This window comes from Nelusetta ayraudi, unplaced genomic scaffold (assembly GCF_046127955.1).
Source record: "Nelusetta ayraudi isolate G7.1 ecotype Tasmania unplaced genomic scaffold, CSIRO-AGI_Nayr_v1 ptg000073l, whole genome shotgun sequence".
Lineage (NCBI taxonomy): Eukaryota > Metazoa > Chordata > Actinopteri > Tetraodontiformes > Monacanthidae > Nelusetta > Nelusetta ayraudi.
In genome coordinates, this window is record NW_027466123.1 from 963,719 (window position 1) to 991,643 (window position 27,925).

Consider the following 27,925-nt stretch of genomic DNA (forward strand, 5'->3'; position numbering starts at 1 on the left):
TCACCGGACAAATAACATCGGGATGACGGAGAGCTGGCATTTTTATGTTTTCCGGCCCCACTTTTGTTCATATTCCGGAGCTCAAACCTCAAAAGGTTTAGACGGATCAATGAAGAGGGCGGAAGGGGGACAATTCCGAGCCTGACAGCTGAACAAGGGAGAAATCAGTCACTGCGTGGGTGCAGCGAAACATTGATGTCTGAAGCCGGGAGTGCGTAACTAAGGCGGGTCTGAGTTTAGCCGTGCACTCTGAGTTGACACAGCCTGGTTATTGAAACTCCCGAGTTTCCAGGTTCTTTGCACTGGTTTTGAGTTGCACTAATCATACACATGGTGTCGTTCAGTTTGAAGGGAATTCCGTGCCTACTGTATGTAAATTCTGATCATAAACGGCTTCAAATCTAATATAAGAACGCGATAATCAAAACACATGGTACGTTATCATGTAACTGGTCAACCGCTGATCTATTTATCTACTTTACCGTTAGCCTGGACCAGCGTTTCTCAACTTACTCAACACTTTTTTGGTCATGATTAGCTTACGGCTTCATTAGCAGTTCTTTGGAAATATATAAGTATATTTAAAGAGAAAATGTTGATCATTTATTTGGCAGGACGCCACAATCCAATTCAATTATTTCAATCATTAATTTACTAGACATGACATAAAGTGGGCTAGCGTTTTTGTTTTTGCGGAATAAATTTGGGTCGCAACTTCCTGGTAAGGAAAAAAAAAAAAAATGCGGGTCCTGAGACACCGCCAGTTGTGTTCCAATCTATTGCTTCAGCTATTTATGAGAAACGTAATCCAGGCAAGCATGGAAGCGTTGTTTCGTTTTATGACCCAGCGACAATAAATCACTTGCGCTAGCACGTGCGCTAATTCTTTTCGGCGTCGGAAAATTCGTAAAAAAAAGTGAAATGGAGACAGGTCTTGCCGAGCGAGCCGCGGGCGGGCGGGCGGGCGAACTGTCACCCAGATATGCAACACGAAGACAAGTGAAAAGGTGGCGGCGCACCCATTAACTTTTGCTTTTTGATTAAACTGCGATGCGTCCCGCCGAGGCGGTGACTTGTAATCAACTTCCAATCATTAGCGCCCTGGTATCTGCACCTGGCTCCTGAATAAACAGGGGGCGTGGGGGGGGGGGGATGCAACACCCCCCCCCCCCCTCCTCCACCCACACTCAATCACTTGAAAGTTATCCCGCTGAGTGGCACTTCCATCATCATCAGTGATACAACGGGCTGATTCTTGGGCCCCGAGGAGAGGAGAACTCGCTCGGCTGAAAGCTTGATCAGTTTCCCCCACGGGGCTAAACATCGGCATTTATGGGGCAGGTGTGGGTGAGGAGGGAGCGCTAGTCGGTGAATCATAATCACAGCTCAGCTCATTGGACTCATTGTTTCCAGGCAAGGGCTGTTTTGTCTGCTGACTGATTTGTGTCATGTGAGAGCGGGGACGCTCCAAAAAGCAGACCTATCATCATTCAATTGTGCATGCCTCTGTTTGTAGGACTCTCTCTATTGATGATTGCTGTATCGAAGGATCTTTAATTAGTGGCTTTTGTGGGGGAGACAAATGGGAAAAACAAAAGAGGAGCGCGGTGGGGTGAGGGGAAAATGAGAAAACGTTTCGACGAGTAAACATTTTAATTAGTGTGGTAAATATAAAATGAAAGGTAACATTTTGCCAACAAATTAGTCGAAAGGTCACTTTGGTATGAAAAGCGTTGAGCCAGAGTTTTACTCGACTTTGCTTCGCCATTTGTGTGTATTTCAACATACGCCTTGAATAAATATCACGTACAGCGTACAACTCCTGTTAGCATCTTGTGTATTTTAGTGAACTTTTTCTTCTTCTCCTGTTTTTTTACTGGAGTAATTTTATATCACATATATATTTAAAGTTGGAGTTCACAATTTTTTCACGGCGGCTGAGCAAACAAAGAGGCTTCTCTTGAAAGAAAAGATTGATAATGACATACTGTGTACATGTAGCAAATAGAACTGGCTGTGGATTTGAGCTAATTCATGGTGATAAGTTACAGCAGCGTCTTTGAGCCCTCGGGCTTAAACGCGCAATGGCAAACTGCATTTGAATTTGTTTTGTTTTTTTTACACATTCCTCCGTCAAATTACAGTAAGCTGCAGCCCATGAGGGCATTGGGATCATCCAGGAGGACTACGGAGCTCCCAGTTGGAACGCTGCCCAGCGTCCGTCCCACGGACTCCAAAATGGTGCGAACTCTAAACTGCTGTTGGGCGCCTATGCGAAACCAGCAGTCAGGACCCGATGCCGGACTCAAAGGCGCAGGGACGTCCACCCTGCGAGAGGAAGGGAAATGTTTAAAAGCCCACGGCCACCCTCCCCCTGTCCCCATGAGCAACCCCCGGCATATCAGGCAGTCTTCCCCTCGCAAGGATTCGCCTTGCGGAGCCGACGCCGCGCGTAGAGGTGAGGCCGACTTTATCCCGCGGGTGCCGCTGAACCTCTTCCACCACGTCCAGCTCCTTCCCCACCAGAGAGGTGACATTCCCAGGTCCCTAAAGCCAGTTTCCACAACCAGGGATGGGGCCGCCAATGCCATGGTCCATTGGACCAGTCCACAACCCCTAAGGATCCTCCTGCGGGTGGTGAGCCCAGACCTGGGTAGACTCATGTCACTGCTTTGGACTGGACCCGACTGGGCCCCATTGGCATAACCAAGGCCACCAGGTGTTTGCCAGTTGGCCCCGACTTACACCGGGCCCTTGATCTTATATGCATTGGGGTCCCTGTGAACCACTCTTTGTCTGGCCCTTCACCTAGGACTTATTTGCCAATAGACTAATGCAACATTTTGTTTTGTTTTAGAATTAAATCAATATTACTTGGCTTTACATTATGTCCATTGTGATTATAACAATTCCTACCTAAAGTGCTGACTCGGTAGCCCTCTGAGTCTTCTAATAACCTGCATGCCTCACATCCCAGGGGTCTCCTGACCATTTAAATTTGCGTAATTGCTGGTGAAACATTACGCACGTGTGTCTCTACAATTGCTCAGACCGCATTCGACCGAGGCTGCCGTCTGTCATGCCGTCTATTATATAAACGGATGTGGTCGTAGACCTTTGTCTCGCTGGGAGCCCCGTGTGATGTGATGCGGCCTGACACGTCATGATGTCCCCCCCCCCCCCCCTCTTCCGCTGGACTCCAGGCACTCTGGTGGAGGCTGGTGCTCTACCTCATAGCCTGCGGTAGCCCAAATATCACCTCATACAGGGTTGTTTTTTTTCCCCCTTCAAGAGGGAAGAACAGCGCGAAATGTGAAAATACCCCAGAACACAATTGTCTGCGGGACTCGTGCAGAGAGAAGCCTACCCGTTGCACGCTGGGGAAAGATAAAGTTGTGTTTGAAGTGCGAATATGGCACAAACTCAAATCAAATGGGGCCATTGACAGTGGTAGGAATTCATAGATTTTTGCGGGGGGGGGGGGTTTTTGTTGTTTTTTTTGCAAAGATCCTTTTATTCGGAGACGTGCGACAGCATGGAAGTATGACCGTAAAGGATCTCGACACTTCAACTCTCAGCACAATGCTCAGAACATATTTCTGAAAGAAAATGGGATAGTACGAAAGGTGGACCGATCAGTACTCTCTTAGAGGAGAGTCTCGTTCACGTCCCAATAAGCAGAACCATTCAAACTGAGCCCTGAACTCCGACCTGTGGTTGAGCTTTCAAGAATTTCCAAACACCTGACATTAAAGGAGGCGTTTCACGCCGAAGCTACTTCAGACAAATGTCGAGTCGGTGGGAAGTACTGCAGAATTTCCTCACGCGAATTCAGCACCCCGGCAACATGGCAGCCCTCAACCACATGCAGGCCACATTTATAAATATGCTAGCAGGAGATGTGCCCTGGAAGCTGTATTACTGGGCTGGCGGCTTAAGCTTAAGGGAAGTTGGAGTGAGGGACAAATTTAGCAGCAGATCTTAGAATAACGAGGTGGGGATAAAGCTTATGGAAAGTGCAAATGGCTGCACTTCTGGACGGTGTGCTTAATGCCCTCCCAGATGAAGTGCTGACTGTAATGTTTGGAGGTTTATTTGTGTGTGGTGGGGGAAAAAAAAATTACAATGAACTAATTTATGCATTTAAAAGCACTCAAACCTCAGGATTACTGGAATCGTTCTGAAGAGTGAATGCACGCCGATTCAATCTGACACGGATTGAGCCTCGGTTCGGTATAGCCAGCCAAAAACAAAACATTAGCAGCGTGACGCTTCGTGAAATGTTTTGCATTATGACGTGACACTCGACCCTTCGATATTTTTGAAAAACTTCAGGAGGGTTAGCAAGAAGATACTTTTTCATGAGTGACTTTGAGAGAAGAATTATTTTACAAAGAGTTAAATTGAAATGTTTTCCAAAATTCAGTGACTCCACACTTTTAATCATTTTTGGGATATTTGGACTTGTTATGCCTCAAATTGTCTCAACTCAAGAAATAGCTGATGTAATCTGTCGATCCAACTCAAACCAGACAGGTGAGGTTTTTAACGGTTGAGCCAGTTAAGCTAAAGCACGGTAGCACTGTGGTGCATGGCGTGAAAGGTAAAAGCAGTATTGGTAGTATTGCAGTACCTTGTGTATTTTTTTTTGTTCCCTCTGTGTGAAAATGAACAGCTGCTACTGCAGTAGCATGGCCATAAACGTCCTAAACTAAAATGACGTGAATGATTAACTACATAAGACTGAGCGATTTTTTTTTTTTTTTTTTAAACAGTTTTTGAAAATGGATGTGCGAGATTTGAAGCTAGCAAGCTAAGAAGCTACAAAGCTCAAAATCAAATCAAATCAAATTCACTTTATTTATCCGTGAGGAACTTCATTTGCAGATGGAGCACAGACATGGTAAAAAGACAATCCCAAATGACAGTCAAACATGCAATCAGACATAATAAATAACCTTAAATTAAGTGTAGGTTGCTAAACAAGCTAACAAGATAAGTTTAGCAACAAAAAAAAAGAAAAAGCTACACCTGCTTGAGTCCTCTCTGAGAGGAGTTAGCGGCCTTTAATTATTCAAATAGCCTTTGCATTTGTGCTACTTATACTTTGCAAACTTTTTTAGTTCTTTGTAAAAAAGGGAAAGAACAGTGTTAACATCATCTCACTCAACATCTCTCACCCACTTGACTCGGGGATGGGCGGGGGGCAGGGGGAGAGAGGTGTGATTGCACCCTCAGCCAATGCAACTGCGACATCTGTTCCACGGCAGATACACCTCCCAGCAAGCATGCACTCTTCTAGAGCCGGGCACCACCACCACCCAGACAGTACTCTGTCCCCACCCCCACCACCATCCTCCGCCTCCATCTCCTCGACTGGAGTCAATACACTGCTGCTCCCGGAGCTATTACCGATATGCTCCGGCCAAGTGTAAAACCTCTATCTGCCACTTATCAGCACGCTGCACTATGAAAACTTCCCATTATGCCACCGCACTTCCAGGCTCCTTCACGTCACATGGCTTGGGAGCTATTTCAGTCCCTTCTAGATCTTTTTTTCTGAGGAAAAAGTTTGAACTGCCGGGGAAGTGACGCCTTTGAGTGACGGCAACATACTTCAAGGCCCAAGGACTTTCATTTTGGGTGCTTTAAACTTTCGAATGAGACAAGGGAAGCACAAACAAACAAAAACAAACAAGCTTTAGCGCGTGCTGTTAGTGTGCTAGCAGCATTCGTTAAAAGGTTGAGTGCGTCACATTTGAAGACTTGGAAAAACAGCGACATCAAGTGGTTACATTTTAGATTGCAGTGTCTTTCACTCTCTCTCCCCCTCCTGAGATTGCCAGTGAACTACGGTGGCCTGCGCACCCAAACCTGGCCACCTCGTCCACCTTCTTCGTTTGTTTACTTGTGTTCACTGTAAATACGAAACACGCTGTGAGGCAGCCGGATTGTCCACATCAGGCTTCCTTAGAAATATGGTGGTACAAGATGGCAGCTCTATGTTTATTCATATATATATATACATATATATATATATATAAATATATATATATATATATATGTATATATATATATATATATATGTATGTATATATATATATATATATATACATATATATATATATATAAATATATATATATATATGTATATATATATATATATATATATATATATATATATATATATATATATGTATATGCATGTGTGTGTGTGTATGAAAACTGTTCTAAGGGTAGTTAAACCAAATTACTTTTATTGTACTGCGATTATACACTTTAATTGATGTATTTATGGCCAGTATGCAGTATACTGAGCTATGATCAATATACAGTAAAATCCTAAGCCAAGCCAAGTATTATAAACCTTTAAACTTTAAAAAAATATATATATAGTAAGTAAAAGAAAGAAGAAGAAAGATTTAAACATTCAAACTTCACGTTTAGTGATACAAGTAAATTAAACCATGAGAGAAACAAAGAGATATAGCAGTAAAATAGAATCCAATATCATTTGATGACACCCATTAGTTTTGCTGTAACCAAAGATATTAAAGCCCTGGAGCTCCTTGTCCTCCTCTAGTACATCACGCTGGATCGCTGCACTTCATATATTTGAACAAACGGCAGGCCTCTTCATCCGGCGTCAGGGCTCTCCTTTTAAAGACTGAGAAAACAGATCTCCGGCGCCCCCATAAACACATGTCAGCCCCTGGGGTGGCTAATTCCGAATGTAATAATCTATTTAATCACAACTTAACATTATTGATTCCGGCGTTATAAAGCTATTTACGTGCCGCCCGTGGGCCGGCGGAGCCACGGCCGCGCTCCCCCCTGTGCCATTTATTTCCTATTCTGCCGCGCAAGCAAAGGGGCCTGCAGCGCGCCAGAGAGATAACAAATTAAATAGGTGCCGGCAGAGGGGGATCAAATATATGTGACGGGGATCAGGACGACGGGCTCACTCCGACTCTCAGTGCAGCACACAGAACAGTGTGTTTCTCAAGAGATGTGAGGTTTGTTTAATAGGCCCACAATTCACTCGTCTATTTTTATTCTACTTATTATACAGTAGTTGTACAGCATATATAATTTTATTATTTGCCGTATAATGTTGATTGAACATTTTTACAGTTCTGATTCAGATTCAGAACTATTCTTCTTCTTAGTAAGATTAGATAGAATGATTTGTGTATCATCTGCATAAATATATATGTATATATATATATATATATATATATATATACATATATATATATATATATATATATATATACACACACACTAATGTGTATATATATATGTATATATATATATATATGTACATATATATATATATATATATACATATATGTATATATATATATATATATATATGTATATATATATATATATATATATATATATATATATATATATATATATATATATATATATATATACATATATATATATATATAAAGCCAGCAGTCCTTGTTTAAACGATAAACCTATGAGTATTATCCTTAGTTCAACAATTTTTTTTTTTTTTTTTTTATATGGCATCAATCACTTGATGTCATTCGAAGTTGAGGGCACATTATTTTTTTAGTTCCTTGCAATAGCTGGTACTTAATCTTAATGTGCTTGTTGAGGTCTCATGTGCCTCTTTTTAAAAGCGGCAATTATTGTGGGATTTCTTTTTTTTTTTTCTTTTAATTGTAACGACCCCTTAAGTTGATTGTGACCGTCTTACCAATTTATTGCATAAATGTTACTATTACTTGTAAACCAAAAATGCTGTATTTCTGTCCAATGCACTTTGGTTTTGTTGACATGAAAACAAGAAGCAGGATGGCTTCTGCACTCTTCCCGAAGGAACGCAAATGAGCACGTAGTAAAATGACCATCTTAATGCATTTCTTTTTTTTTTTAATGATTGTAAAACAAACAAAAAAAAAATCATCAAGCATGAATGAGCAAAAACTGTTAAGTTAAAGCCAGACCCTGCCCTAAATATTCCGATTTTATTGTTGTTGTTTTTTTGCTCCTTAAACATTTGGCTAGATAATCCCATTGCGCCGACAACACCGCAGTCAATCGGATTGATAATTCTCACACGCCCATTCACGCATATACTGTATTCACCGGCAAGCGGCAGGTAATTAAAACCCCAATCATGATCTTTCAGAGCCGACTCATCAGACCCTGCAGTTCCTGGAAGGTGTCCTGGCTTATCACGGTCATATTGATCTGAGCGGCAGGAGGGAACTGCCGCAGGGGCGAGGGGTCTGCTCATTCTGCAAGAGGACATAACTGTCAGCGGGTCCCAGTTTAGTCGGTTTGAAAAAGCTTTTTACGACGTCGTCGCTTAAGATGCAGTCAAATATGCATATTTTCTGCACGTGGAAAATCGGTGAGTTAATAAAGGCGTGCGTTGTCTTTCCCTCCAGCTACTGCCGCTGAACACGAGGGGACCAGAAGAAACACAAGTTTTACTGTTGAGGGAGGGTTTTTCAGCCGCCAATTGCTTGTTTTTCTCCGAGACTCCGAGAATCAAATTGTAGTGCCCCGAGAAAGACCCTATTCATGGATTCCTTTGGGGAGTCTGGGTGGAGAAAGTTGCACGACATCCTGACCAATTTTATCGGACTTGCGAGACGAGCAATGTGTTTAAATCTACCTCAGTCTGTTGATTCTGAGCCCTCTCTATCCTTCTGTTCTCAAAGCCAGACCAGCCATTCATTGCATGTGAATCGGGCTATTCGGAAAGGTTGCTCGACCACCGTTGAAAGCGGTGAGAGTCGGCCGCGCCCGCGGGCAAACGGGCAACTTCAGTGAACACGCAAACGGCATGAAACATGCTCCAAACGACTGCTAGCATTAGCTAAAATCACGCTCGATGTAACCCTCATTCCGGAGGGTCGCCTTCTGTTACCAGACCTCGGCTATTGTGCTCGTATCTTTCCAAGGCGACCACGGTCAGTGACAGATCTACGTCCGAGGACAGAACTCGACTAAAATGCGTCAGTGGTTTACTTTTACTTTAACTGACTATGGACAGCTAATGCTAAACAAAAAAAAAAAAAGTCTCAACCTTGTATAAGTATTCTGTACCAGAGGCAGGTCCATCACTGATAGCGGCCCTCTTGGAAACACAACAAGGTAACGGCATAATGGTAACAGAAGTTGACCTTCCAGATTTAGGGTTACATCCAGCATAATTTTAGCCAACGTTGGGATGCCCGGCTCGTTCTCTCGTTCATTAACATTCTGAGGGCATCATTTCAATGAGCACTCAATATTTTTTTTTCTTGCTGTCTCAGTAAGTGTCCATTGCCTCACATGCGAGACTCGGGGAGTGAAGAGTGCAAACCCTCTGTTTACTGGTTTGGTTTGATTTACACGCTTCTTGTCAAAGTCCAATTATGGTCAGACGACTGAAGTCCAGGTAAGCGCGTCAGTCCGACTGAGCTCGGAGTTTGAGAACTCCGATTGGAATCGGAGAACTCCGATTGAGACACCCGACACACGTCATTTGATTGGAATTCGAATTTCCCCCGTCATCGCCTTAGTCAGAGTTTAAGTGGACAATACGTGCTAGCATGTGGCCCCAGGAACAAAAACATTGAAGACGGGAGCTCCTTCAATGCGTGGCACGATTACGAGTGTGTGTATAAGTGAGCACACAACAGAGAAACCTTTTTATTTCATTTTAATTTCCCCTAAAAAACGTTTTCAAAGACACGGCGCTCTGTACAGCTCGCCAGTTCATACAGAGCAATGGGCGCTTCTCTTCTGGAGTGGAATTGCCGCTCGTAGTTACTTCCTGGAGGCTCTGAACGTCTTCACAAGTCCACAAGGTTTCTCAAATGATCTGCGCGCCGTTCGGAAATGTATTGAAGACTCTTCCATTACCGTTGTGTTCTCTACTCGCTCGCTGACTCTCCAAATCACCATCAGTTTCCTTACCGAACAGCTGCTGGGCCGCCGTTTGCAGACTGTCAAAAAAGAAAGAAAGAAAAGAAAATCCCAAACATACACGACTTGTTAAAGAAAACATGATGAGCTGAGGGAAACTGGTTGTCTCGGGCAGCCCAAATCAATATGTTACGTTGATGCTGACTTCATTTACGAAGACCCGAAGAAAGCTGTGCTACCTGTGAGTCCAGAGCTGAGAGAGGTAGACAGTTGATGGATATTTTACAGAGTTTATTATTCGGGTGAAATTAAGTCCAGCTCGACGCAAATTTGCAGATATTATATTTGCTTCTTTTTTTTTTTGTGTATGTTTGTAAATTTCTGAACCAATCTGCCGACGGTGAGCAGCGCATCAGCAGCTGCTCAGTGAGGAAACCCATTAAATTGAAGACCAGTACGGACATAACACCGGTGTTGTATCGCGCTCCAGTTGCTTTTTTCATTGCGCGACAAAAAAAGTTGACCGGAACACTCATACCGCCCCCTAGTGTCGGGGAAGTTGACGCCTGCCCTTCAATAATTCGATTTTCTCAGCTGCATGTATACGGGGACAAGGAGAGAAGTCCGTTTAAGAAAAAAAAACCAAAAAAAACCTTGCTTATTGCTATTTAAAGAATAAATCAAGACATTTATAGGGTTTTTGGGGTGGTTATCTAAGCTAAAATTAACCATGTGAGGCTGCTCCACCTTTTTTTCTTTTAAGTTTAGTGTAGTTTAGACCAGTGTAGTTAACAACATTTACCTTAGCAGCGGCTTTGTTGCTCTTCTGTCCAGCTTTCTCAGCAGTTAAAGTCGCTTTTCCCATGCAGTTACAAAACTGGGTAAGCCCATTGCCTTTGATTAGATCCCTCCTTGCTCATTTATTGATCCGGGGTATCCGTGTCCAATTAGGGATACCTTTTGTCTGCCATCCAACGGTGTGCTACACCTGCCCCCACCGAAAGGCGCTGCATCCCATTAGCTGCCGGTAACACCTCTGTATTTTATACTTCGGCTTTTATGGCCTCTCCAATGTCACTGCATCAAAGGAGCCTTGTCTCGACATGAATCTCGCCACACTGGAATCCTTCAACCCCATTATCTGGGTGAAGTGCCCTCTCACAGCCATTTCTATCCTCCCTTGCCTCACACCATTACCTTCCGCCGGGTAATATCTCTTTAGACTCTATTTTGCCGTTTTTCATGACGCTACAAGCAAAGATAGCTTAAGTGAATTTGTTTCTTTTCTTTATCTGAGGCCGTCGCTCGCGCGCTCTTTTATGTGCTGTATCGCCGCGCCAATTCAAGATATACGCGCGTCGCTTTAATGCCCGAGATAACAGGTGCATCTGTGTAATGACCGTCCCTGGCCACAGAAGTAACATTACCAGAGTGATAGGCAGTCTGAGGGAAAACATCTGAGAACATGAATGTAGAAACGAACTCAGAGAAACCACTTCCATCTTTCTCCTGCCTCCCCATTAAAGTCAAATTAGAGGATTATTTACCATGGAACTGCTTCTTCATGCATAGCCAATCTCTCAAGTCCCCTCTGCACTGTTGGATGGTTATGAAAAAGAAAGGGGGGGGGGGGGTGGAAAAAAACCTTCAAGGATAATGGAAAATTGATTTCTATCTCCCCCGTATCTGTTTAAATATGATTAACAGTGAGTTTGACACAGCGCGTCAAATTAATAATGAGGCGCGGCGGGAAAAAGGCAATCAATAATTGAAAAGATAAATATAGATAAGAGGGTCATCGTGCTGCAGACGCGGGGTTACGCCGATAACGGGCTGGAGCATTAGTGCGGTGGTGATAATCGGGAGTCATTAGGCAGGTGTGAATGACAACACAATAGCATGCTTTGTCATCGCCTCCCACCCTCCGAGGGCCGATGAAGTGAGCTAGCTCCGCACCGCCGTTAATCTCTTCCACCGGCCACTCCGAAAAGGAACCTGGAGGTCATTTGGACAGAGCGCGGCCGGTACTCCTCCGCCTTGACCCTCGCGCTTCACCTGCCGCTCCACGCACTCTCGATTCCAGGAATCGAAAGTGAAGTGGCGGCTAATGAGAATGAATAGCGCATTTGCCCGTCGTTAGCAAAAGAGCTCAGCGGGGGGAAACGTCGGGCGTGCGAGCGAGGTTCAGCGGCGATTAATCGAGGTTAACGGCGGCCCCCGACATAAGTGTGAAGACTTCTCGCATTATGTCAATTCACTGAGCTATTGAACCGCTAATGGCCTCGCCCCCGCGCAGTCACGCAAAGGTTTGTTTGCTCGCGCCCACGCATGTTTGCTTTGCCTCGCCGAGCAGTGTGCGCTCTCTTTGATGTTCGACTTTGCACATTGCAGGCCGACCTTCCACATCTCCAACACGTGACCTCACGTGCGTTATGGGGTTGCGGCAAACGGCAAACATTAAGACGAAATGTGATTGTTTTGAGCAAAGAGCAGACAAGGGTTGTTGCCAGACGCAAGGGGGGAAAATGGCTGACAAAGAAAACAAATTGTCACAGGTGCTTCTGTGAAGCTCCGTGGAGAATTTATTGCTGACAAGGGCTGGACGATAAGTTATCTGCCTCGATACAGTTTGGCTGTCTCCGGTAAATAACTCTGTTCAATGAGCTCCTTTACCTTGATCAAAATGTTGGAAAGGCCAGTGAAGTTTTTCATATGTTCTAATGGACCTGCAGTGGCAGAGGCTGCAGCAAACAAATATGTATTGTGGCAATATTTACCGACTTCAATCTACTGTTGCGTTGAGTTTCGGGATTTTGAATGAACCATCATCAGCTACGTGCAACAGCCAATATTTTTGCGTAAAGTGTTGCACTCCGAAAGGATAATTAAACATCGCAAGACAGTATTTTCCTTCATATTTAATATCACAGTTTTGCTCTTTCTGCATAATTAATCTTAATTAATCTGGATTAATCCTTTGCGTGTTCTTTAGTTTCAGGCCGTGTGTGTGCGGCAAAATCAACGGCACACTTGGGATGCACTTGTAGATACAATAGGAAGCCGCAATGTGACGCCGTCTGAAGAGGCATGGCTGTGTGGCATGTAATAATGCAGTATTGAGACAGCTGATTGTTTGGCATACCTTGCAAAAGACCAAAAACTGAACGTAATTATGATTTGCTGTAGCTTGAATTAGAACCATAGAACATTTTTAGATTATGTATATATATATATTAAATAATACTAATAACATTCGCTGGGCCCTGTGGCTAAAATGGGAAGTGTTCCATCCGGTATGGCGGTTCCACTAGTCCGAGGGTCATGTACAGTACAAGCTATGTCGTACCGTAAGGTTCTGTCCTGTGTGAGTACAAATGGGGCTTAAGCGATAGAGACAACTATTCTAGCCACCTCAGCACTATGAAAGGTAGTACACACCCTGGATATTTCATTGACGGGTGGGGGGGGCGCTTTTAGGTCTGTAAAAGTGCGGGCAACAAAGCCCCAGCCTTAACTCATCGCCTGCCTGCTCAAAACTAAAGGTTTTTTCGATGACAGAGTTCATAAATGGGTTATCTAAAATCCAATTTGTATTGGAAGAGAGATTGCACGGGATAGGAGGAGGAGGAGGAGGAGGAGGAGGAGGAGGGGGCGAGGGGGGAGGGCACGCTTGACTGTATCATCCCGGTCCATAACTTTCCCCCACCCATCTGGGGGCCCATTTATTGTCGATCCCCATCCAAAAGATGTGGCCGTCAGTAGGAGCCTCGCCGCTGTTTATTTTTAAATCAATACTCAATTACTATAAGGAAGATCCACTCCCTGGCCCCGTTTTCCGAGATGAAATTATGGGGTGCCGCAGTAACACTTAGTCAAAGCGAGAGCTGGTACCATTAACTCACAGCTGGAGCAGGATCAGTACAGTGCTTTGACTACAACTGGGGAACTCGTCCCTTCTCCCTTTACCTTTTTAGTTCCCAATTAATCACGGCCAGAAAACCGCTCCACGACATGACGGATGACCGCAGAAAACAATTTTCGCCCCCTAAGAGCCTTTTAATTTTAAACTCTGATAGCTCATTGACTGCAGCTCCCAACAACCCATCAATGCTAGTTTTTAATGCACTTCCTCTTTTGTTATTGAGAAGAATGGAGAGGCGGCGGAGGCCGGGGCTCCTCTTCATAACTCATGTCATCGATTCGCTAAATGCCAGACATTTGCCATAGGAGAGAGTCCTGTCAATAGCGTTGGCAGGGTGTGTGTAAATTACTCCATTAGGCAGAGATTTGAGGTTATTTATAGTTGAGAGGAGCGGGGGTTAGGCCGCATAATGGTCATGGATCAGGCCTTGGACGTCAAACGGGCGGCACCCCCTCGCCTGGTTCTGTCGCGGCAAGACGTCCTTTCAATTGGAGAGGGGGAAAAAAAAAATAAAGATCGTCCGATATCGCCGCGCGGACGCAGAAAAAGGCATGGCTAACCGTTACGCATTTTGACAGACGGGGTTTTTTTTTTTGCTCTTAAAGTTAAACTAGGCTAGACAGGCCTGAGGGGCAAAAAAATAAATAAATAAATAAAAATAAAAAAATCGTCCCTGGCAGGAAACTGTGACAAGGGGCCTCAGTGTGTTTATTGCTAGCTTCCACACCAGCCTGACGGGCCAGTCAAAACAGCCCTGTGACACTGCAGCATATCGGAAGGGATGCTGTCTCCAGTCGACGCGGGTGCGGGAGAGAGAGTTTGGCACCGACGGACAGAAACGGGTCACGGCCCGTCGCGAACACACACACAAGAGCGGGGACGGCCATTCACCGAGTCAGCCCGGAATGCCGTCGGTCCCCAGTCAAAATGTGTGCATATGCAGGGGTTGAACCGCAGCTTGACGCAGATCTTTGAAGCGGCGAGCCAATTCTCATCTAAGGACCAAATTCATCTGAAATTGATTTAATCCTCCAGATTAAAAAAAAATAATAATCTGTAATCTATAATAATATAACAATTTAATTAACAATGGATTTGGAGCAGAGTTTTAACAATATCTTAAAATAGCACTTGGTGTCGTGTTGCATTAATTATACATAACTGTTTCCCACATGATGGTAAATAGTATTTATCAGTGTGTTTGCACACTGGAAGCATCAGTCTGCCCATATATTAGAGAATGCTAGACATTAGATGTCCTGTGTATAATCTGCATGTATACTTTATGTAGTACGGTGTTGCACTAATAATTATACACTTAAATCTAAAGAAGGCTTAAAATGGCAGGCAGGGCTCAGACTTAGTTTGTCCACTCCCTGACTCTCTATTAATTTCATCCCACGTTATTTTGATTTGTCTGCTCGTAATGAATAATTGACTTAAAAACGCCCAGGGTTTGCTAAACAGGGCAGACTTTCCGGTGGAACAATTTGGAACAGGTACGCTTTAAAGCGAGATTAAATTCATTGTGACCAGAGGAAATGGACTTGAGCGCTCCGGCCCTGGCAGGAAGTTGATCATCATGGGAAGCGGTCCAATAAATTAGGTACTTCCAATGCGAAGGGAGAACACCGCCTCCAACCCCTGGGAACTTGACATTGGTGCCGTTGATGATGACGAATGAAGCTGGTTTGGGGGACGGCTCGATGGGGAGGGGGGGGGGGGGGGGGAAGAACTTCTGGTGCCTGCAGTTAAGGTGGGAAGCGGAGCCAGACCCACGAGCCTATGCAATTGTTTTTGGAGGCAATGAGCATTGAAGTCGGGACTAACCTTCCATCCTGATCTCCCAATTTTGTTGCACCATTATGGCCGTCGCGATTGTATAACGCTGCTCTACCTTTGCCCCGCCTACTTCGATTATACGACGAGCGAAAATATTTTTGCAGATACGCCTGTACGCGCTAAGCTTCATTTCACCGTGTTCAAATCCAACCATCTGCCACAGAATGATCCTCAGCATGTAAATGCCAACGCTACGAACACCACAAATTGGTCTCGGCTCAAAGGTGGGGAACACAAATTTAACCAGAGGAACGCTGAGCATCAGTGTTGTCGGGATTACTCCATAAAAGTAATCCAACTACTGATGACTGAGTACTCCTTAAAAAGTAACCTCGTTACTTCTTCAGCTACTTTGTTTCGTAAGTAATCCATTACTTATTACGAATCACTTTAGTTAAAACAAGATGAAGTAACGGTTGCTCGGTGCGTCGGAATGAACTTTATTAAAGTTCACATTTTTGCAATTGCAAATATTGCCTCATCCCTCTGAACATGAATGAGCGTTTGCTCTCTGGACGCAAACTGCGCATTTCACGGAACAAACTCGCGTACGGCGCGGGTGCCTTTTGCACAGCCGATAACGTAAAAATAATCTGCGACATCGTTGTTTTTCTAAAAGTAACGGACTCGTTACTTGATTGATTGATTGATTGATTGACTATAATATAATTATAAGTTTTGCCACAGTAATCCCGTTACATTTACGTTACATTACCCCGTTATTTAAAAAAGTAGTATATTCACAGTAGGGGATTACTGATCGATTACTGATCGAGTAATCGATTACTCGCCAACTCTGCTGAGCACTGGGGAGGCAAATAAAGGAGTCAACACAGGTAGTGAGAGTTGGAAGGTACAATGTGCTTTTGCACTTCTTTTTTTTTTTTTTTTGCTTCAGATATCTTTATTCTCAGTATTTCAGCCAGACTAAAGACTTGGCACTACCATCTCTTGTATCCCTGATGTTTCATTAATATGCACCTGTATTAGTTGAAAACACGACCAACTTTTTTTTTTATTTAGGTGCCCAAATGCTTCGAAGTATATATTTGAGGGAGATGGAAAAACCGGTTCAATGCATTTCAATAGATGAAGTCCACAGGAATTAATCTGAAAATAAATGAAATGCTACCACATCGCCACAAGTGACCAATTCTTTTTGGTGACGCGTTAAAAAAACACTCCAAGGCAACTATCTATTGCTTCACACACACACACACACACACACACACACACACACACACACACACACAAAAAGCAACACAAACAGTTGGATCTATTAATCCACTGCATAGCTGTCCACTTCTTTCAATGTTGGTTCTTCCGTTTGGAAGGTGAGGCGCTTTTTGGAATGTTTTCCACATTTCCAACAACGGCTCCTGCGCCAGGACATTTTAATGCGATGGTTTGTGTAGCAAATAATGGTGTTTCTGAATTGAGAGTGCGCAAGGATTCGCTCCCCACTTCGGCTTTGGCCTTGAGGACTAATGTCACCACGTAAGGACTCCATGTAATGGGACAAAAAATTAAATGGAGAGTGACAAAGTGCCCCTGAGAGAAGGTGAATATATATATATATATATTGCCTTGATTCCTCTATGACACCTTGATAAGGCAATTCTCAGAGTAATTACCCACTAACAAGTGGCATTATGGAACATTATCTTTCCTTCTCTTTCCTTGCTAAAACAACAAAATCAGCGGCAGAGCAGCAGCGAATCCCCGGAATCCGTAATCAGCGTCCCGTTAAGTGGCGCCTCTGCCGGAATCTGTTTTTCCTCAATGACAAAAGCAAATTAGCGCCGCGAAACAACGCAAACGCGACAACGCCGTGCCGAGCACGGCGGGTGAATATGTCGCATCCTCGAGCGAGTTCACGTTTTGTTTTGTTTTTTCCTTCTTTTTTTTTTCCCTCGGCAGGCTAGCAAGATGCTGTCCGTGGGCCGAGAGTGAGACAAAAGGCTCAAAGTCGAAGAGGCCGAGAGCGGAGAGCGAGTCCGTCGGAGAATCTCCTCTCTTTCAGCAAAACGGGAGAGATAAGCGGAAGCGCTTTTCCCCCTCCCCTCTCTCTCTCTTCCCCCCGCCCCCGAGTTAGCTGCTACAGCAAGGTCGGGCGAATGTGATCAGCCACTGTGTCTGAGCGCGTTATCGGCTGGAATCTCTGGAGTGACGTGAGCCGAGCGGACCAGTCAGTTGTCAAGAAAAATCATTACACACGCGCACAGACACGCACAGACACGCACACACACACACACACACACACACACACACACACACAGGTGGACATTTTTTGGACTGGCCTGCTGCAGTGCAGCCAGCCAGTGTTGCTGTGCTGCGGAGTCATCGTTGTGCGATCTCAAAGTTCCCTGTGATTATTTTTTTTTTTTTGGGCTGCATTGCATCTGTAGGAAGATGCTGATGCGTTTCGTTTTTTTGTTTTATCCAAGTGCAATCGGACATCTAGACTCTCAATGTCACCATGACAACTTAAATGCCGCTTTCTCTTTTTTCATTTTGGCATTTATTTATTACATATCCCTTCTTTTTGTGTATTCTTCTGTGTGATGCTTTCCCTTCAATTTTCCCTAGAGTTTAAGAAACACGATAAATAACGATAAAAGTTACATATAGAGCAGGATTTTTTTTTTTAAATGCAATTAATTAGCAATTAATCGCGAGTTAACTCAGGACACTATGCAATTAATTGCGATTAAAAATGTTAATCGACTGACAGCCCTAGTTTTAACCTTATTTTGGAAAGTGTCTGAGCGCTCTATACATACAATGTATTGTTGTTGTTGTTATACTGTGTACAATGACACTCCTCGCATTCAATTCAATTCAAAGGAGCGGGGCAAACCCTGGCTGGCGGAAAGATATCAGTGAGGTCTCAGTTTGTGACATCACAAAGGGCAGATTACACTCTTTTTTTGGCAAAGGTCCACCAAAGTCAAACATGTCAATTCGTGCTCGCATTCTTTTTTGCTTTTTTTTTTTTTTTTATGTTTAACTTTAAGTTGGATTTCATAATTAGAGTCACAATGGCCTCACCCTTTCGTTAGGAATTATAATTAAAGATCAGGCATAGGATAATTCACAACATTGCGTCTGCAGCTGCATTGTCTGGAATCGGGCACTGACATTTAAACGCTGCTCACCGAGTGTAAACACCAACCATGAAGTAAACTCCCCGGCTGACTCCCCCAGCAATCTTTAATGCATTTCTCCTGGTGTGCCGGCCCACTATCTGCGTGGCCTGCCTGGCTGGCTGGCTGTCTTCTGCGCGTGAGCGTGAGTGTGTGAAGTGTGATGAGGTATAGTTATTACTGCGCATAAACCGGATGTTTGAAGTAAAATAGCATTTAATGACTTATTTGAAGTATTTGAATTGCAAAGGGGGATGAAACAAGCCTTTGAGGGAAGGAAATGCCATATTCCAATCAAACATTTTGCCGTCGCGAAGGTTAATGAATGCCATTAGCCCGGCACCAATAAATTCAGACTTTCCCCGAGATGCATAAATTAGATAAGGACTTTGAATCCGGGGCTTCATACGAGGGCAAGGGGAAAGAGAATGTGTGACAGCAACACAATTACATGCCTGTGGAAGAAATGGCTGCTAAATGGAAGCAATTTGACAAGCTCCAGCGACTGGGAAGTTGCACTCGCATGGAGTGCGATGCTAAAGTGAACGCAGCAGGTTGTTCCATTTTGTAGGCTCGGAGTCTTTTAGTCTTGCCGGAAAAAAGGTCCTATCTTTAAAGTGTACATGAGCAGACTGGATAATATTGCACTGACCTTGCGCCACTGTAGCATCCAATTGGGAGTGGGGAGGGTGGGGGGGGGGTTCTCATTAACTCCCGGGGATTCGCTTTGCAAGCTTTTTGCGCGGTTCTGCCAAAAAACAGGAGGGTAAACGCTGGAAGAAGACGAGTAAGAAATCAGGAGGCAACTCCAACTTTAGCAGCTGAAAAAGATATTAGCACGGATGCTACAATGGTGGAGGTTCAGAACTCATTTTCCTCAACGCCGTCATTGACGGCTTGCTCCCAGTGCATGTTGGACTCCGGCAGGGCTGCCCTTTGTCACTGGTTCTGTTCGTTATTTTCAAGGACCGAATGTCTAGGCCGAGCCAGAGGCCAGAGAGGGTCAGGTTCAGGAACCACATGTCTTCTTTTTGCAGATGATGTGGTCCTGTTTGCTTCATCGAGCCGGGACCTCCAATGTGCACTGGGGAGGTTTGCAGCCGAGTGTGAAGCGGCTGGGATGAGAATCAGCACCTCCAAGTCCGAGGCCATGGTTCTCGACCGGAAAAAGGTGGCTTACCCTCTCTGGGTCGGTCGAGAGAGCCTGCCTCAGGTGGAGGAGTTCAAGTACCTCAGCGTCTTGTTCACGAGTGAGGGAAAGATGGAGTGCGAGATCGACAAGCAGATCGGTGTGGCGTCTGCAGTGATGCGGCCGCTGTACCGGTCTGTCGTGGTGAAGAGGGAGCTAAGCCGAAAGGCGAAGCTCTCGATGTACCGGTCGATCTACGTTCCCACCCTCACCTATGGTCATGAGCTTTGGGTAGTGACCGAAGAACAAGATTGCGGATACAAGCGGCCGAGTATACTCCGTAGGGTGGCTGGGCGCACCTTTAGGAACAGCGTGAGAAGCTCAGTTATCCGGGAGGAGCTTGGAGTAGAGCCGCTGCGCCTGCACATCAAGAGGAGCCAGCTGAGGTGGCTCGGGCATCTTGTTTCGGATGCCTCCTTGACGCCTCCCTGGGCAGGTGTTCCGGGCATGTCCCACCGGGAGGAGGCCTTGAGTAAGACCCAGGACACGCTTGAGGAACTGCGTCTCTCGGCTGGCCTGGGAAAGCCTTGGGGTCCCGCCGGATGAGCTGGAGGAGGTGACTATGGCCGGGGAAGTCTGGGGGTCTCTGCTAAGGCTGCTGCCCCCACGACCCGATTACGGGTAAGGATGGTATGGTAGGGTAAATGACGCCGATGACGTGCCGCTGTTCACCCCTCACACCAAATAGACATGTTTTGTTGACCCACCTCATAGGAGAAATATATCATGGGATATGTAAAAACAAAAAAAAAAAAAACGTGCTTTAAAGTATTTTGAAAATGAACACAAGCGTTACATCAAAATATGTATCTTCGAAGCCCGATTAAAAGCCTAACCCTGCCTGCTCTAAGTGCAGCAAAGCACAACGTCTTGGAAGGACCAACTGAGTCAACTCACCTCAGAAATATGCCTCCAATGAGCTGTCATTTCAACCTGAAGCATGTAGGAGCTGTTATACCTGGCAATATTAACACAAAAATGTTATGAGTTAAGGGGCTTTTTTGCATGACAAAATGGACTATATATATATATATTTTTTTTTTTTTTTTTTTTGCGATATTTGGATAATTATCAACCAATTTGAAATGGGTTACTTTCGGAGAGGCTAATTTGTTGTTCATTTAGTTGTATCCCTTTTTGGATAATGGCTCATCACATCCAAAAGTGTCCAGCCTGGCACTAATAAGGTCTGATGTAGGCGTTTTCTATACTTCATTACGCTTTTGCAAATGATCATTGGCCTCCTTAATTACGTGATTGTTGAGTTATAGTCTCGCTTGTAGACGGCGACCTTGAGAGAAAGTTGAGTCTGACGAATGGCACTTTGGAGGCTAATGGCCGAGAGTGACACCGAGGTCCGGGAGGTGTTTGGGCGTATTGGGGGACGGAGAGGTTCGCCTATTTGGTGGTTTCGAGACAGACGTTTCCATGGTGAACGGCAGAGTGGGACCTTCATTATCTCTGCGGTCACGTTGCAGTCTTCCTGGATAAAGAGCATTACTGAGAAGAGACACTTGGTGTGATAACACAACTTATTAAAAAATGATCATATAATATATAACAATGTTGAAGTGGTACTATATTTCTATAGGTTTAGGGAACCCTATAACTTGTATCATAGGTAACTTAGGTGACTTTGGAAAATACATATGACTTATAGATAGATAGATAGATAGATAGATAGATAGATAGATAGAGCAACACAGCAACAAGTAATATTCTCAACGCCATCTCAGGTATTTCCTAAAATGACAGCGGTAGTTGATTACAGGTCAGTAATTTGGATTTAATCTTTAGAATTAAACAGCGTATTATTATTCTTAGTTTGAGAAACATCAGCGATAGAGAGCGATACCTTTTGACAAACAACAACAAGATTCCACATTTGAAACCTAAAATTGTGTCATCAGAATAGTTAATGGTTCATCTAATTGATTATGTACTTTGGCTCATTCTGTGAAATGAAATTACTCCGAAGAGTTCAGTCAGAAAATAGATCTGCACCGCCGCAGCTGCTGAAGAGATTGGCATGGGTTTTTGTCAGAGGAACGTATTTTGTCACTTAGAAACAGACGACAAAAATCAACAGTGAAAGTTTTTTTGTTGTTTTTTTAATGTTAGACAACATACTGTATTTGATACGATTTTCTTCTTTTAGATGTTATCTTCATACCTTTACGGAAACTGTCGTCAAAATTAAGTTAAGGAACCAAGAAAACATCCCGTTTTCTGTTATAGAAGAAAAATCCCAATAATTGTATGTATTTAATGTGGACACAATGAGTCACATTCAGTTATAAATACAGCATTTGATTAATTTCTATCTGACGTTAGGGAAGAGTTGAATGAAACACCACCGCAAGTCTCGTAAAACGCAGCTGTGCATTTCACGCTGTGACTGTCCGTTGCTGACTTTTCGGCACTTACACTTGATCAGCCGTTAACACGCTTTGCATTGGCCCTACCATTTTCTTTTCCTATAAAGATGAGCGGCACCGCTAGCGTTGAGCACCGTCCGAACTTTGAACTAGTGTGATTGTGGCCTCTCCAAGTGCAATCAATGACTTGAAGGTGAAGCGTGTGATATTTAAAGATTTTCTCTCCCTCTCCTGAGCTTGCCTGAACTATGGTGGCCTGCGAGGACTAACTTGGATACCTCGTCCACCTTCTTCTTCTTCTTCTTCGTTGGTTTATCAGGCTTCCTTAGAAATATGGTGGTGCAAGATGGCAACTAACTGGGAGCAAGGCCAGTTAGATTGTCTTGCATAAGGGAAGGAGAACCAAATTACTTTTATTGTAATGCGAGTATACACTTTAGGCCAGTACATTGCAAATGTAAGCTAGCTAGCACTGGCTCGATGTCCTGCATCCTGGCAGCGAGCAACATGTGAAGGCCTCCTGTTGCAGCGCAAATGAGTCGGCTTTGAACATAAATTGCAGAAGGTTTGTCCGTCCAAGTTATTTCTATGGACTATTCAGAAGTACATTGGTACGGCTACCACTGTGGCACCAGGTGAGTTCACAGCAAGGGTTTAATTTGAGACCTGCGCAGCCAACTTGGACGTCATTTATTTAAATTATTTGGCTGTAAAAAATAATTTAGCGGCAGGCTAGCGGGGCAGTCGGTGGTGGTTTGGTACTGCGAGTTAACCAGATCTGTTGCACCTCCTGCTGCATCGCTGATGCACTACCATCATTCTTGATGTACAACAGTGCATAACCCCCCCCCCTTCCTCCACACACACACACACACACACACACTCTCACCCTCCTCACCGAGAGGGGTCTTTTTTCAGTGCGAACATGTGAAATATTGCTTTGCCGGGTGCTCAGTGAGGCGAGCAAAAATCATTGCCCCTCTGCAGGTAAAAGGCTGACAGATGGCCGTCCACGCGGCGAGGAAAACAAAAGCTTGGATGGCAGAGTGAACAACCGGGTCGGCCTCATGTTTTATCTCCCTTCCCTTTGTTAAATTCCCGTCCAAGGTTAACCTCGGCGGGCTCTTTTTTTTTTTTTGCCTCCATCAAAGGGGAAAATTGCCAAGAAAGCGCGTCAGGCTATGCGCGTTAGCGCACTTTTCCGCTACATCCCGCCACGTCGGAGGATATCTTTGACGCGTTCCTCCTCTTAATCAGCTCACTCTGAAATTAACAACGTTAGACGGAGGCGCAATTTGCATGTGTTTGCCTGTGCAGAATAATCAAATCATGCGGTTTGAGGCCCCGCGTCAAACACTGGAGATGGCGCCGTCTCCGTTTTTTCTTTTCTCCCTCCTCTTTTTTTTTTGTTCAACCGGCGGTAATTGAGCCCCTCTGCCACCTTTTATAGAACAGTGCCTGACATAACCACTGGTTGTCTGCAGTCTGACGAGTATCAGATGAATCATTTTAATGTTAATTACATGGTAGCAGATGCGCATGAAAAAAAAATACCCTTTTAAGATGGGCAATGAAGGAAGCCAGGATGAAGAACTCGAGAGCATAAATGTTTTTTTTTTTTTTTTAAACTGAAGCGACGGAAGTGGAAACAACCTTGTGGTATTTATATCTTTATAGAGGTGTTGCATGCTGGGATTGAACTAAACTTTCTCTTAATCGCATTACAAACCCTGAAGGTGTTCCAACTCTTCGAGGCCTTATTAGTATTTCCTGAAGTGCAAAAATTATTTGTTTTCTAATAGCAGCCGAGATGCTGAGGCTTGCCATTATTGTTCGCCATGGATATGATTTACACTTAATTTTCAGAATATAAGTTATTGATTTTGCTCGCACCTGCTGTGGCCTCTGCGCAGCATGGACCAGAGTTGCTGTCGAGCTCATTTTCCAACACTTTGACATGCTGGATTCCTAGAACGAGATGAGAGATTGATTTGCCGATTAATCAGTGGAACAGGTGGACTTCATTTTTTTTTTATCCTTTTTAATTTCTTGAGAACACAGCAAAGGCAGAGTCATAAGATGACGGTACAATGTGCGATAGTACTACCTTGGAAAAAGAAAGGAAATATTTTATGACATATTTCTAAACCCAGCCTATCTTTACTTGTGCTATCATGTGCTATTTTGTTTTATTAAGAAATGTGTCCCAGTGTGTTATATATACACACATACATATATGGAGATGGAGAGAGAGAAGGAGAGAGAGAGTAAGTAGCCTAGTTAAAAGTGTTGAAGAGAATCGCAGTTACATAAATAAATAAAAAAAACACTGTTGCAGATGTTTGGCTTTTGACAGCCATATACAATTTGGCACAAAGAGGGCACTGTGAGTCTTAGCAGTCTGACAAGAGAGGAAATTTCTTAGAAATGTCAAAAAAAAACCAAAAAAAAAAAACATGTCTCTTGCTCAACGGTGCCCTGTGGTAGCCAAAACCAATGACAGCAAAAGGCAACACAAAATACACAAGCAACACCGTTTCAAATGAAACCCTGCAGTGCTTTGACAGTATGGTGCAGGGTTCCATTGCAAAGGAGGTGAAAGACAGCGGGGTGTTCTCCATCACTGTCGATGAGAGTGAAGATCCGGAGGAGAAAAAGAGCAGCCGCCATTAGCACTGCGGTATAATTACAATAAGGATCGGCTTGGCGACCTGATCAGCAGGTGCCTGAAGGCTACGACCTTCGTTACGAAGCATACCTTGATGGACGAGGCCATGATGGTACCTCGGTAATGAGTAGTAGACATATGTGTGTGATTGGCATTTGATACCGAGGTGAAAAATGTGTTTGAAGTCTGCTGTAATGCAGATACTCTAAACCTGGTCTTGGCTGGCACTGCAAGACCACTGGAGAACCTGTATTTGTCCATGCCAGGCACCTACTTGCATCAGAAATGGCTTCATGTTCCGTTGGCACCAGAATTAGAAAAATTGTGAAAGTGACAAAAGATGGGCGTTTAGGGAGCCAGCTTGGATGAACACGATACTGAAATACGCACCGGCAGATCCATCGGTTGCACAGATTGACCTCACATTAATAGGCCTAGTTGCCAGCTTCCGAAAACGTTACCGTTTTCAAAAAGCTGCTTTCTGACGTGCTACGGTCACCCTTAGTTGACGAGGCTATGGCAGTGGATGTGGTGAGGTCATTCGTTCATACTTTTCAAGGGTATAGGACGAAGACATTTAGCGATAAACCGTGGCATTGTAGAGACATTCAAAGCAGTGCAAAATAGCTGTTGAGACTGGTGAAAAGGGGACAAAAGATCGGGAAGACACTTTGAGGGTCACATGCAACGTGCACTTACAGGTCTGTGCAAAGGTAATGAAGACAAAGATGGTTCAGACATGGACTACTCTACCCCATCCTTGATTCCATAGTTGCTGAAATGGAAAGAGTTTGGGGCTGTAGAGCTGGGAAGCAGCCTATGTAGCAGTGTTTTTAGAACCATACCAAGGGGCCTGTGAAAATTAGGCACTAGTCCTCCCAGTCTGCAGTACTGTATCTGCAAGTTTTCCAACTCTAAACATCATTAAAAATCATCTGCGGACACCCATTTTTACCAGTTTTAAATCAACTTTGTTGCCTATTCACCAAGACAATCCTGGGTAAAGACTGGATAGAGCAGTCGTGGTTGGTGACAGACGAGCAGCTCCTCCTTGGCAGTGACGGCTGCGGCACCGTGGCTTTGATATGTCGTCCCGCAGCGCAGCGTCAGCAAAAGTGCACAAGAAGGCTATAAAGCAGCGGCTGTCCAAACCCAGAGGCCGGGGTGACTTCACCTGGTTACCAAGGACCAAGAGTTGCTCGGTCAAGCCTGAGGGAGCTCGGCATGATTCGATCTGCTGAGGCTGCACGGAGGCAGCGGGAGGTAAAAGCACTCGTGTGCGCACGTGTGCAGCATCAGAAGGGATGAGTTGCACAGGGGGTGTCGCGTCAAGCGCTTGCCATAAAACCCCTTGTGCGTTCGGGTCGGTTGTCGGCCTCTGCGCATCCCCCAGGGTGAACGGAACTCGCGTGGAGTTTGGCCGCAGAGAGAAACCTCTCCCGTCCCTTGAGATCAGCTCCACATTATCCCCCCTCGGCATTGATTAACACTTTGTTACACCAACAGGGACGGAGACGGATAGAGCCCCCCCCCGCGCGCGCACACGTCGGCCCGATAATCCTCTCCGCCCAAAAGAGCAGGGCACGTCGAAGCGAGCGGACTCGATGCGGACAGACGTCTCGCTGGCTAACGTCACTGGCAGGCGTTTTTTTCCGACAACGAGGAGATGAGGGGGCGACCCGGCGAGGCTTCGATGCATATCGCCTTGACCCTCCCACTCGGCCCCGCCATTGTTTTTCAATTAATCGCCGCCAGTTTATGGCAAATGGCGCTGACAGATGGCGGGGGTCTTTGTCGGGGGCGAGGCGGATAGTGCTTACTGGCGGGGGTTGGAGGGGAGGGGAAAAAAAAAAAAGTGAATTTTAGGGCCGAGTGACACACACCCCCGAGCACACAGCCACTGAAGCACATTCAGAAGTGCTGATCTATTCAAAGTGCAAGGAACCAGGAAATAGAGTGGGGGTGCTTGTACAGGTCTGGGGGATATTACGCCACCCTGTCAGGGTAGAGTTTGCATGATAAAGAGCATCATCACCAACAGGCAGTTAGTTTTAAAACTGTGGCAAGCCTTGGTGGATGTTCCAGGACACAGTAAAGTTCTTAAGGATAAGGTCAGCGTTCGGTGGGTTTCTACCTTATTTCCAGCTTATTTATTTTTGTGCCAAAACCAAACATATAAAGGGTGAAGCAAATAAAATGAAGACTGTATGAATACCACAACTTAAGGTTGTGGAAAGTTGACTTTAATTGAAAATTATAAGACAGAACTGGCTTGAGTAATGATTTTTCTTTAACGGAAACAGGTTATTATTGAAAATAAACGGAAAGACAAAATTACACAACTTCTATTAGCTGCCTGACAACTGGCCCCAAAAGTACACACTTTTTACCCACTGTTGGCCACTGGTAAGTCTGTTATCTCATCTAATATAATCTGCAAATTGGCAGTGGAGGCTGCAGACAGCCGCACAGGTTTTACTACCACTCTAAAATATATCAGTCGGTCTATTAAGTAGTTCTCGTGATTGCACGAGTGACTTCTCCCCGACGCCAAGGTATCGATCTTTGCATTGGATGAGCGCGAATCTTGTACGTTAAAAGGTGGGCGGGCGGAGCCACTGACCCTCCTGGTTGGGGGAGGGAGAGGGAGTGAGGGTAGCGAAAGAGAGAGAGATGCCGAGAGATACGGGGTATTGGTTGCGGAGGGGGTCTGAAACATTAGCCCGTGAGCAAAGCTTCATTTGTCGCGCAATTATCTTTCCCACTGAAGTGCAGCGAGGGGACAAATGGGAGCAAAGCCAAAGGTGATGGAAATTCTCTGCTGGTGGGCCATAAAGGTCAGAGCGCGCAGTCAAAACTCACAGCCTTCACATTAAGGGG